General features: G+C 46.9%; 19 non-coding genes and 7 pseudogenes across 19 annotated transcripts in view; all 26 read right to left on the bottom strand.

The window, feature by feature from the left end:
• The window catches only part of LOC146244638 (5S ribosomal RNA), a 119-nt gene extending 82 nt beyond the window's left edge, over nucleotides 1–37 (bottom strand). Inside the window, exon 1 of the ribosomal RNA XR_014734901.1 lies at nucleotides 1–37. This exon is cut by the window's left edge and continues 82 nt beyond it. This is a non-coding gene — a ribosomal RNA (5S ribosomal RNA).
• Nucleotides 38–227: 190 nt separating this feature from the next.
• LOC146244637 (5S ribosomal RNA) lies at nucleotides 228–346 on the bottom strand. Its single transcript, XR_014738036.1, has one exon. It is a non-coding gene; the product is annotated as a 5S ribosomal RNA (ribosomal RNA).
• Nucleotides 347–530: 184 nt separating this feature from the next.
• Nucleotides 531–649, bottom strand: LOC146244636 (5S ribosomal RNA). Its single transcript, XR_014738389.1, has one exon. It is a non-coding gene; the product is annotated as a 5S ribosomal RNA (ribosomal RNA).
• A 182-nt stretch (nucleotides 650–831) lies between these two features.
• Nucleotides 832–950, bottom strand: LOC146244635 (5S ribosomal RNA). The gene has a single exon (XR_014738388.1). It is a non-coding gene; the product is annotated as a 5S ribosomal RNA (ribosomal RNA).
• A 168-nt stretch (nucleotides 951–1,118) lies between these two features.
• LOC146244634 (5S ribosomal RNA) lies at nucleotides 1,119–1,248 on the bottom strand (annotated as a pseudogene).
• A 184-nt stretch (nucleotides 1,249–1,432) lies between these two features.
• LOC146244633 (5S ribosomal RNA) lies at nucleotides 1,433–1,551 on the bottom strand. The gene has a single exon (XR_014735017.1). It is a non-coding gene; the product is annotated as a 5S ribosomal RNA (ribosomal RNA).
• A 184-nt stretch (nucleotides 1,552–1,735) lies between these two features.
• On the bottom strand, nucleotides 1,736–1,854 carry LOC146244632 (5S ribosomal RNA). Its single transcript, XR_014739756.1, has one exon. It is a non-coding gene; the product is annotated as a 5S ribosomal RNA (ribosomal RNA).
• A 168-nt stretch (nucleotides 1,855–2,022) lies between these two features.
• Nucleotides 2,023–2,152, bottom strand: LOC146244631 (5S ribosomal RNA; annotated as a pseudogene).
• A 182-nt stretch (nucleotides 2,153–2,334) lies between these two features.
• On the bottom strand, nucleotides 2,335–2,453 carry LOC146244630 (5S ribosomal RNA). The gene has a single exon (XR_014735016.1). It is a non-coding gene; the product is annotated as a 5S ribosomal RNA (ribosomal RNA).
• Nucleotides 2,454–2,637: 184 nt separating this feature from the next.
• On the bottom strand, nucleotides 2,638–2,756 carry LOC146244629 (5S ribosomal RNA). Its single transcript, XR_014739755.1, has one exon. It is a non-coding gene; the product is annotated as a 5S ribosomal RNA (ribosomal RNA).
• Nucleotides 2,757–2,928: 172 nt separating this feature from the next.
• LOC146244628 (5S ribosomal RNA) lies at nucleotides 2,929–3,047 on the bottom strand. The gene has a single exon (XR_014738387.1). It is a non-coding gene; the product is annotated as a 5S ribosomal RNA (ribosomal RNA).
• Nucleotides 3,048–3,233: 186 nt separating this feature from the next.
• Nucleotides 3,234–3,352, bottom strand: LOC146244627 (5S ribosomal RNA). Its single transcript, XR_014739753.1, has one exon. It is a non-coding gene; the product is annotated as a 5S ribosomal RNA (ribosomal RNA).
• Nucleotides 3,353–3,536: 184 nt separating this feature from the next.
• LOC146244626 (5S ribosomal RNA) lies at nucleotides 3,537–3,655 on the bottom strand (annotated as a pseudogene).
• Nucleotides 3,656–3,827: 172 nt separating this feature from the next.
• LOC146244625 (5S ribosomal RNA) lies at nucleotides 3,828–3,946 on the bottom strand. Its single transcript, XR_014738386.1, has one exon. It is a non-coding gene; the product is annotated as a 5S ribosomal RNA (ribosomal RNA).
• Nucleotides 3,947–4,132: 186 nt separating this feature from the next.
• LOC146244624 (5S ribosomal RNA) lies at nucleotides 4,133–4,251 on the bottom strand. Its single transcript, XR_014739752.1, has one exon. It is a non-coding gene; the product is annotated as a 5S ribosomal RNA (ribosomal RNA).
• A 184-nt stretch (nucleotides 4,252–4,435) lies between these two features.
• Nucleotides 4,436–4,554, bottom strand: LOC146244623 (5S ribosomal RNA; annotated as a pseudogene).
• Nucleotides 4,555–4,734: 180 nt separating this feature from the next.
• LOC146244622 (5S ribosomal RNA) lies at nucleotides 4,735–4,853 on the bottom strand. The gene has a single exon (XR_014738385.1). It is a non-coding gene; the product is annotated as a 5S ribosomal RNA (ribosomal RNA).
• Nucleotides 4,854–5,031: 178 nt separating this feature from the next.
• On the bottom strand, nucleotides 5,032–5,140 carry LOC146244621 (5S ribosomal RNA; annotated as a pseudogene).
• A 184-nt stretch (nucleotides 5,141–5,324) lies between these two features.
• Nucleotides 5,325–5,443, bottom strand: LOC146244620 (5S ribosomal RNA). The gene has a single exon (XR_014740288.1). It is a non-coding gene; the product is annotated as a 5S ribosomal RNA (ribosomal RNA).
• Nucleotides 5,444–5,615: 172 nt separating this feature from the next.
• LOC146244619 (5S ribosomal RNA) lies at nucleotides 5,616–5,734 on the bottom strand. The gene has a single exon (XR_014738382.1). It is a non-coding gene; the product is annotated as a 5S ribosomal RNA (ribosomal RNA).
• A 182-nt stretch (nucleotides 5,735–5,916) lies between these two features.
• On the bottom strand, nucleotides 5,917–6,035 carry LOC146244618 (5S ribosomal RNA). The gene has a single exon (XR_014739751.1). It is a non-coding gene; the product is annotated as a 5S ribosomal RNA (ribosomal RNA).
• Nucleotides 6,036–6,219: 184 nt separating this feature from the next.
• On the bottom strand, nucleotides 6,220–6,338 carry LOC146244617 (5S ribosomal RNA; annotated as a pseudogene).
• A 180-nt stretch (nucleotides 6,339–6,518) lies between these two features.
• LOC146244616 (5S ribosomal RNA) lies at nucleotides 6,519–6,637 on the bottom strand. Its single transcript, XR_014738381.1, has one exon. It is a non-coding gene; the product is annotated as a 5S ribosomal RNA (ribosomal RNA).
• A 182-nt stretch (nucleotides 6,638–6,819) lies between these two features.
• LOC146244615 (5S ribosomal RNA) lies at nucleotides 6,820–6,928 on the bottom strand (annotated as a pseudogene).
• A 184-nt stretch (nucleotides 6,929–7,112) lies between these two features.
• On the bottom strand, nucleotides 7,113–7,231 carry LOC146244614 (5S ribosomal RNA). The gene has a single exon (XR_014734706.1). It is a non-coding gene; the product is annotated as a 5S ribosomal RNA (ribosomal RNA).
• Nucleotides 7,232–7,403: 172 nt separating this feature from the next.
• LOC146244613 (5S ribosomal RNA) overlaps nucleotides 7,404–7,500 on the bottom strand; it is a 119-nt gene continuing 22 nt past the window's right edge. The window contains exon 1 of the ribosomal RNA XR_014738380.1: nucleotides 7,404–7,500. This exon is cut by the window's right edge and continues 22 nt beyond it. This is a non-coding gene — a ribosomal RNA (5S ribosomal RNA).

Below are 7,500 nucleotides of genomic sequence, written 5' to 3'. Positions count from 1 at the left end.
CGAGATCGGGCGTTGCCAGGCTGGTATGGCCGTACCAAATAAGTTGACAACCATAGGCTACTTATCCATATACAGATTTAGCAATTGACAATGCAAGGTAGTCTCTCTCTCTCTCTCTCTCTCTCTCTCTCTCTCTCGTGTCAAAATGAAAACAGCTTCCAGCCCCTTTCATGAAGGACTACTTGTGCATATTGCAAGATTTCAGTTTCTAAGTGAATGAGCAAAAGAGCATACAGCACCTGGTATTCCCAGGCGGTCTCCCATCCAAGTACTAACCAGGCCCTAGCCTGCTTAGCTTCCGAGATCAGACGAGATCGGGCGTTGCCAGGCTGGTATGGCCGTACGAAATAAGTTGACAACCATAGGCTACTTATCCATATACAGATTTAGCAATTGACAATGCAAAGTAGTCTCTCTCTCTCTCTCTCTCTCTCTCTCTCGTGTCAAAATGAAAACAGCTTCCAGCCCCTTTCATGAAGGACTACTTGTGCATATTGCAAGATGTCAGTTTCTAAGTGAATGAGCAAAAGAGCATACAGCACCTGGTATTCCCAGGCGGTCTCCCATCCAAGTACTAACCAGGCCCGACCCTGCTTAGCTTCCGAGATCAGACGAGATCGGGCGTTGCCAGGCTGGTATGGCCGTACGAAATAAGTTGACAACCATAGGCTACTTATCCATATACAGATTTAGCAATTGACAATGCAAGGTAGTCTCTCTCTCTCTCTCTCTCTCTCTCTCGTGTCAAAATGAAAACAGCTTCCAGCCCCTTTCATGAAGGACTACTTGTGCATATTGCAAGATGTCAGTTTCTAAGTGAATGAGCAAAAGAGCATACAGCACCTGGTATTCCCAGGCGGTCTCCCATCCAAGTACTAACCAGGCCCGACCCTGCTTAGCTTCCGAGATCAGACGAGATCGGGCGTTGCCAGGCTGGTATGGCCGTACGAAATAAGTTGACAACCATAGGCTACTTATCCATATACAGATTTAGCAATTGACAATGCAAGGTGGTCTCTCTCTCTCTCGTGTCAAAATGAAAACAGCTTCCAGCCCCTTTCATGAAGGACTACTTGTGCATATTGCAAGATTTCAGTTTCTAAGTGAATGAGCAAAAGAGCATACAGCACCTGGTATTCCCAGGCGGTCTCCCATCCAAGTACTAACCAGGCCCGACCCTGGCCCGACCCTGCTAAGCTTCCGAGATCAGACGAGATCGGGCGTTGCCAGGCTAGTATGGCCGTACGAAATAAGTTGACAACCATAGGCTACTTATCCATATACAGATTTAGCAATTGACAATGCAAGGTAGTCTCTCTCTCTCTCTCTCTCTCTCTCTCTCGTGTCAAAATGAAAACAGCTTCCAGCCCCTTTCATGAAGGACTACTTGTGCATATTGCCAGATGTCAGTTTCTAAGTGAATGAGCAAAAGAGCATACAGCACCTGGTATTCCCAGGCGGTCTCCCATCCAATTACTAACCAGGCCCGACCCTGCTTAGCTTCCGAGATCAGACGAGATCGGGCGTTGCCAGGCTGGTATGGCCGTACGAAATAAGTTGACAACCATAGGCTACTTATCCATATACAGATTTAGCAATTGACAATGCAAGGTAGTCTCTCTCTCTCTCTCTCTCTCTCTCTCTCGTGTCAAAATGAAAACAGCTTCCAGCCCCTTTCATGAAGGACTACTTGTGCATATTGCAAGATGTCAGTTTCTAAGTGAATGAGCAAAAGAGCATACAGCACCTGGTATTCCCAGGCGGTCTCCCATCCAAGTACTAACCAGGCCCGACCCTGCTTAGCTTCCGAGATCAGACGAGATCGGGCGTTGCCAGGCTGGTATGGCCGTACAAAATAAGTTGACAACCATAGGCTACTTATCCATATACAGATTTAGCAATTGACAATGCAAGGTGGTCTCTCTCTCTCTCGTGTCAAAATGAAAACAGCTTCCAGCCCCTTTCATGAAGGACTACTTGTGCATATTGCAAGATTTCAGTTTCTAAGTGAATGAGCAAAAGAGCATACAGCACCTGGTATTCCCAGGCGGTCTCCCATCCAAGTACTAACCAGGCCCGACCCTGGCCCGACCCTGCTTAGCTTCCGAGATCAGACGAGATCGGGCGTTGCCAGGCTAGTATGGCCGTACGAAATAAGTTGACAACCATAGGCTACTTATCCATATACAGATTTAGCAATTGACAATGCAAGGTAGTCTCTCTCTCTCTCTCTCTCTCTCTCTCGTGTCAAAATGAAAACAGCTTCCAGCCCCTTTCATGAAGGACTACTTGTGCATATTGCCAGATGTCAGTTTCTAAGTGAATGAGCAAAAGAGCATACAGCACCTGGTATTCCCAGGCGGTCTCCCATCCAATTACTAACCAGGCCCGACCCTGCTTAGCTTCCGAGATCAGACGAGATCGGGCGTTGCCAGGCTGGTATGGCCGTACGAAATAAGTTGACAACCATAGGCTACTTATCCATATACAGATTTAGCAATTGACAATGCAAGGTAGTCTCTCTCTCTCTCTCTCTCTCTCTCTCTCGTGTCAAAATGAAAACAGCTTCCAGCCCCTTTCATGAAGGACTACTTGTGCATATTGCAAGATGTCAGTTTCTAAGTGAATGAGCAAAAGAGCATACAGCACCTGGTATTCCCAGGCGGTCTCCCATCCAAGTACTAACCAGGCCCGACCCTGCTTAGCTTCCGAGATCAGACGAGATCGGGCGTTGCCAGGCTGGTATGGCCGTACAAAATAAGTTGACAACCATAGGCTACTTATCCATATACAGATTTAGCAATTGACAATGCAAGGTGGTCTCTCTCTCTCTCTCTCGTGTCAAAATGAAAACAGCTTCCAGCCCCTTTCATGAAGGACTACTTGTGCATATTGCAAGATTTCAGTTTCTAAGTGAATGAGCAAAAGAGCATACAGCACCTGGTATTCCCAGGCGGTCTCCCATCCAAGTACTAACCAGGCCCGACCCTGCTTAGCTTCCGAGATCAGACGAGATCGGGCGTTGCCAGGCTGGTATGGCCGTACGAAATAAGTTGACAACCATAGGCTACTTATCCATATACAGATTTAGCAATTGACAATGCAAGGTAGTCTCTCTCTCTCTCTCTCTCTTTCTCTCTCTCGTGTCAAAATGAAAACAGCTTCCAGCCCCTTTCATGAAGGACTACTTGTGCATATTGCAAGATGTCAGTTTCTAAGTGAATGAGCAAAAGAGCATACAGCACCTGGTATTCCCAGGCGGTCTCCCATCCAAGTACTAACCAGGCCCGACCCTGCTTAGCTTCCGAGATCAGACGAGATCGGGCGTTGCCAGGCTGGTATGGCCGTACAAAATAAGTTGACAACCATAGGCTACTTATCCATATACAGATTTAGCAATTGACAATGCAAGGTAGTCTCTCTCTATCTCTCTCTCTCTCTCTCTCGTGTCAAAATGAAAACAGCTTCCAGCCCCTTTCATGAAGGACTACTTGTGCATATTGCAAGATGTCAGTTTCTAAGTGAATGAGCAAAAGAGCATACAGCACCTGGTATTCCCAGGCGGTCTCCCATCCAATTACTAACCAGACCCGACCCTGCTTAGCTTCCGAGATCAGACGAGATCGGGCGTTGCCAGGCTGGTATGGCCGTACAAAATAAGTTGACAACCATAGGCTACTTATCCATATACAGATTTAGCAATTGACAATGCAAGGTGGTCTCTCTCTCTCTCTCTCGTGTCAAAATGAAAACAGCTTCCAGCCCCTTTCATGAAGGACTACTTGTGCATATTGCAAGATTTCAGTTTCTAAGTGAATGAGCAAAAGAGCATACAGCACCTGGTATTCCCAGGCGGTCTCCCATCCAAGTACTAACCAGGCCCGACCCTGCTTAGCTTCCGAGATCAGACGAGATCGGGCGTTGCCAGGCTGGTATGGCCGTACGAAATAAGTTGACAACCATAGGCTACTTATCCATATACAGATTTAGCAATTGACAATGCAAGGTAGTCTCTCTCTCTCTCTCTCTCTTTCTCTCTCTCGTGTCAAAATGAAAACAGCTTCCAGCCCCTTTCATGAAGGACTACTTGTGCATATTGCAAGATGTCAGTTTCTAAGTGAATGAGCAAAAGAGCATACAGCACCTGGTATTCCCAGGCGGTCTCCCATCCAAGTACTAACCAGGCCCGACCCTGCTTAGCTTCCGAGATCAGACGAGATCGGGCGTTGCCAGGCTGGTATGGCCGTACAAAATAAGTTGACAACCATAGGCTACTTATCCATATACAGATTTAGCAATTGACAATGCAAGGTAGTCTCTCTCTATCTCTCTCTCTCTCTCTCTCGTGTCAAAATGAAAACAGCTTCCAGCCCCTTTCATGAAGGACTACTTGTGCATATTGCAAGATGTCAGTTTCTAAGTGAATGAGCAAAAGAGCATACAGCACCTGGTATTCCCAGGCGGTCTCCCATCCAATTACTAACCAGACCCGACCCTGCTTAGCTTCCGAGATCAGACGAGATCGGGCGTTGCCAGGCTGGTATGGCCGTACAAAATAAGTTGACAACCATAGGCTACTTATCCATATACAGATTTAGCAATTGACAATGCAAGGTGGTCTCTCCCTCTCTCTCTCTCTCTCTCGTGTCAAAATGAAAACAGCTTCCAGCCCCTTTCATGAAGGACTACTTGTGCATATTGCAAGATGTCAGTTTCTAAGTGAATGAGCAAAAGAGCATACAGCACCTGGTATTCCCAGGCGGTCTCCCATCCAAGTACTAACCAGGCCCGACCCTGCTTAGCTTCCGAGATCAGACGAGATCGGGCGTTGCCAGGCTGGTATGGCCGTACGAAATAAGTTGACAACCATAGGCTACTTATCCATATACAGATTTAGCAATTGACAATGCAAGGTAGTCTCTCTCTCTCTCTCTCTCTCTCGTGTCAAAATGAAAACAGCTTCCAGCCCCTTTCATGAAGGACTACTTGTGCATATTGCAAGATGTCAGTTTCTAAGTGAATGAGCAAAAGAGCATACAGCACCTGGTATTCCCAGGCGGTCTCCCATCCAAGTACTAACCAGGCCCGACCCTGCTTAGCTTCCGAGATCAGGCGTTGCCAGGCTGGTATGGCCGTACCAAATAAGTTGACAACCATAGGCTACTTATCCATATACAGATTTAGCAATTGACAATGCAAGGTAGTCTCTCTCTCTCTCTCTCTCTCTCTCTCTCGTGTCAAAATGAAAACAGCTTCCAGCCCCTTTCATGAAGGACTACTTGTGCATATTGCAAGATTTCAGTTTCTAAGTGAATGAGCAAAAGAGCATACAGCACCTGGTATTCCCAGGCGGTCTCCCATCCAAGTACTAACCAGGCCCTAGCCTGCTTAGCTTCCGAGATCAGACGAGTTCGGGCGTTGCCAGGCTAGTATGGCCGTACGAAATAAGTTGACAACCATAGGCTACTTATCCATATACAGATTTAGCAATTGACAATGCAAGGTGGTCTCTCTCTCTCTCTCTCGTGTCAAAATGAAAACAGCTTCCAGCCCCTTTCATGAAGGACTACTTGTGCATATTGCAAGATTTCAGTTTCTAAGTGAATGAGCAAAAGAGCATACAGCACCTGGTATTCCCAGGCGGTCTCCCATCCAAGTACTAACCAGGCCCGACCCTGCTTAGCTTCCGAGATCAGACGAGATCGGGCGTTGCCAGGCTGGTATGGCCGTACGAAATAAGTTGACAACCATAGGCTACTTATCCATATACAGATTTAGCAATTGACAATGCAAGGTAGTCTCTCTCTCTCTCTCTCTCTCTCTCTCGTGTCAAAATGAAAACAGCTTCCAGCCCCTTTCATGAAGGACTACTTGTGCATATTGCAAGATGTCAGTTTCTAAGTGAATGAGCAAAAGAGCATACAGCACCTGGTATTCCCAGGCGGTCTCCCATCCAAGTACTAACCAGGCCCGACCCTGCTTAGCTTCCGAGATCAGACGAGATCGGGCGTTGCCAGGCTGGTATGGCCGTACAAAATAAGTTGACAACCATAGGCTACTTATCCATATACAGATTTAGCAATTGACAATGCAAGGTAGTCTCTCTCTATCTCTCTCTCTCTCTCTCTCGTGTCAAAATGAAAACAGCTTCCAGCCCCTTTCATGAAGGACTACTTGTGCATATTGCAAGATGTCAGTTTCTAAGTGAATGAGCAAAAGAGCATACAGCACCTGGTATTCCCAGGCGGTCTCCCATCCAATTACTAACCAGACCCGACCCTGCTTAGCTTCCGAGATCAGACGAGATCGGGCGTTGCCAGGCTGGTATGGCCGTACAAAATAAGTTGACAACCATAGGCTACTTATCCATATACAGATTTAGCAATTGACAATGCAAGGTGGTCTCTCCCTCTCTCTCTCTCTCTCTCGTGTCAAAATGAAAACAGCTTCCAGCCCCTTTCATGAAGGACTACTTGTGCATATTGCAAGATGTCAGTTTCTAAGTGAATGAGCAAAAGAGCATACAGCACCTGGTATTCCCAGGCGGTCTCCCATCCAAGTACTAACCAGGCCCGACCCTGCTTAGCTTCCGAGATCAGACGAGATCGGGCGTTGCCAGGCTGGTATGGCCGTACGAAATAAGTTGACAACCATAGGCTACTTATCCATATACAGATTTAGCAATTGACAATGCAAGGTAGTCTCTCTCTCTCTCTCTCTCTCTCTCTCGTGTCAAAATGAAAACAGCTTCCAGCCCCTTTCATGAAGGACTACTTGTGCATATTGCAAGATGTCAGTTTCTAAGTGAATGAGCAAAAGAGCATACAGCACCTGGTATTCCCAGGCGGTCTCCCATCCAAGTACTAACCAGGCCCGACCCTGCTTAGCTTCCGAGATCAGGCGTTGCCAGGCTGGTATGGCCGTACCAAATAAGTTGACAACCATAGGCTACTTATCCATATACAGATTTAGCAATTGACAATGCAAGGTAGTCTCTCTCTCTCTCTCTCTCTCTCTCTCTCGTGTCAAAATGAAAACAGCTTCCAGCCCCTTTCATGAAGGACTACTTGTGCATATTGCAAGATTTCAGTTTCTAAGTGAATGAGCAAAAGAGCATACAGCACCTGGTATTCCCAGGCGGTCTCCCATCCAAGTACTAACCAGGCCCTAGCCTGCTTAGCTTCCGAGATCAGACGAGATCGGGCGTTGCCAGGCTAGTATGGCCGTACGAAATAAGTTGACAACCATAGGCTACTTATCCATATACAGATTTAGCAATTGACAATGCAAGGTGGTCTCTCTCTCTCTCTCTCGTGTCAAAATGAAAACAGCTTCCAGCCCCTTTCATGAAGGACTACTTGTGCATATTGCAAGATTTCAGTTTCTAAGTGAATGAGCAAAAGAGCATACAGCACCTGGTATTCCCAGGCGGTCTCCCATCCAAGTACTAACCAGGCCCGACCCTGCTTAGCTTCCGAGATCAGACGAGATCGGGCGTTG

The sequence above is a fragment of the Hypomesus nipponensis genome, chromosome 20, assembly GCF_054491055.1.
Source record: "Hypomesus nipponensis isolate SF chromosome 20, ASM5449105v1, whole genome shotgun sequence".
In the NCBI taxonomy this organism is placed as follows: Eukaryota; Metazoa; Chordata; class Actinopteri; order Osmeriformes; family Osmeridae; genus Hypomesus; species Hypomesus nipponensis.
This window is presented reverse-complemented; position numbering and strand designations above follow the sequence as displayed.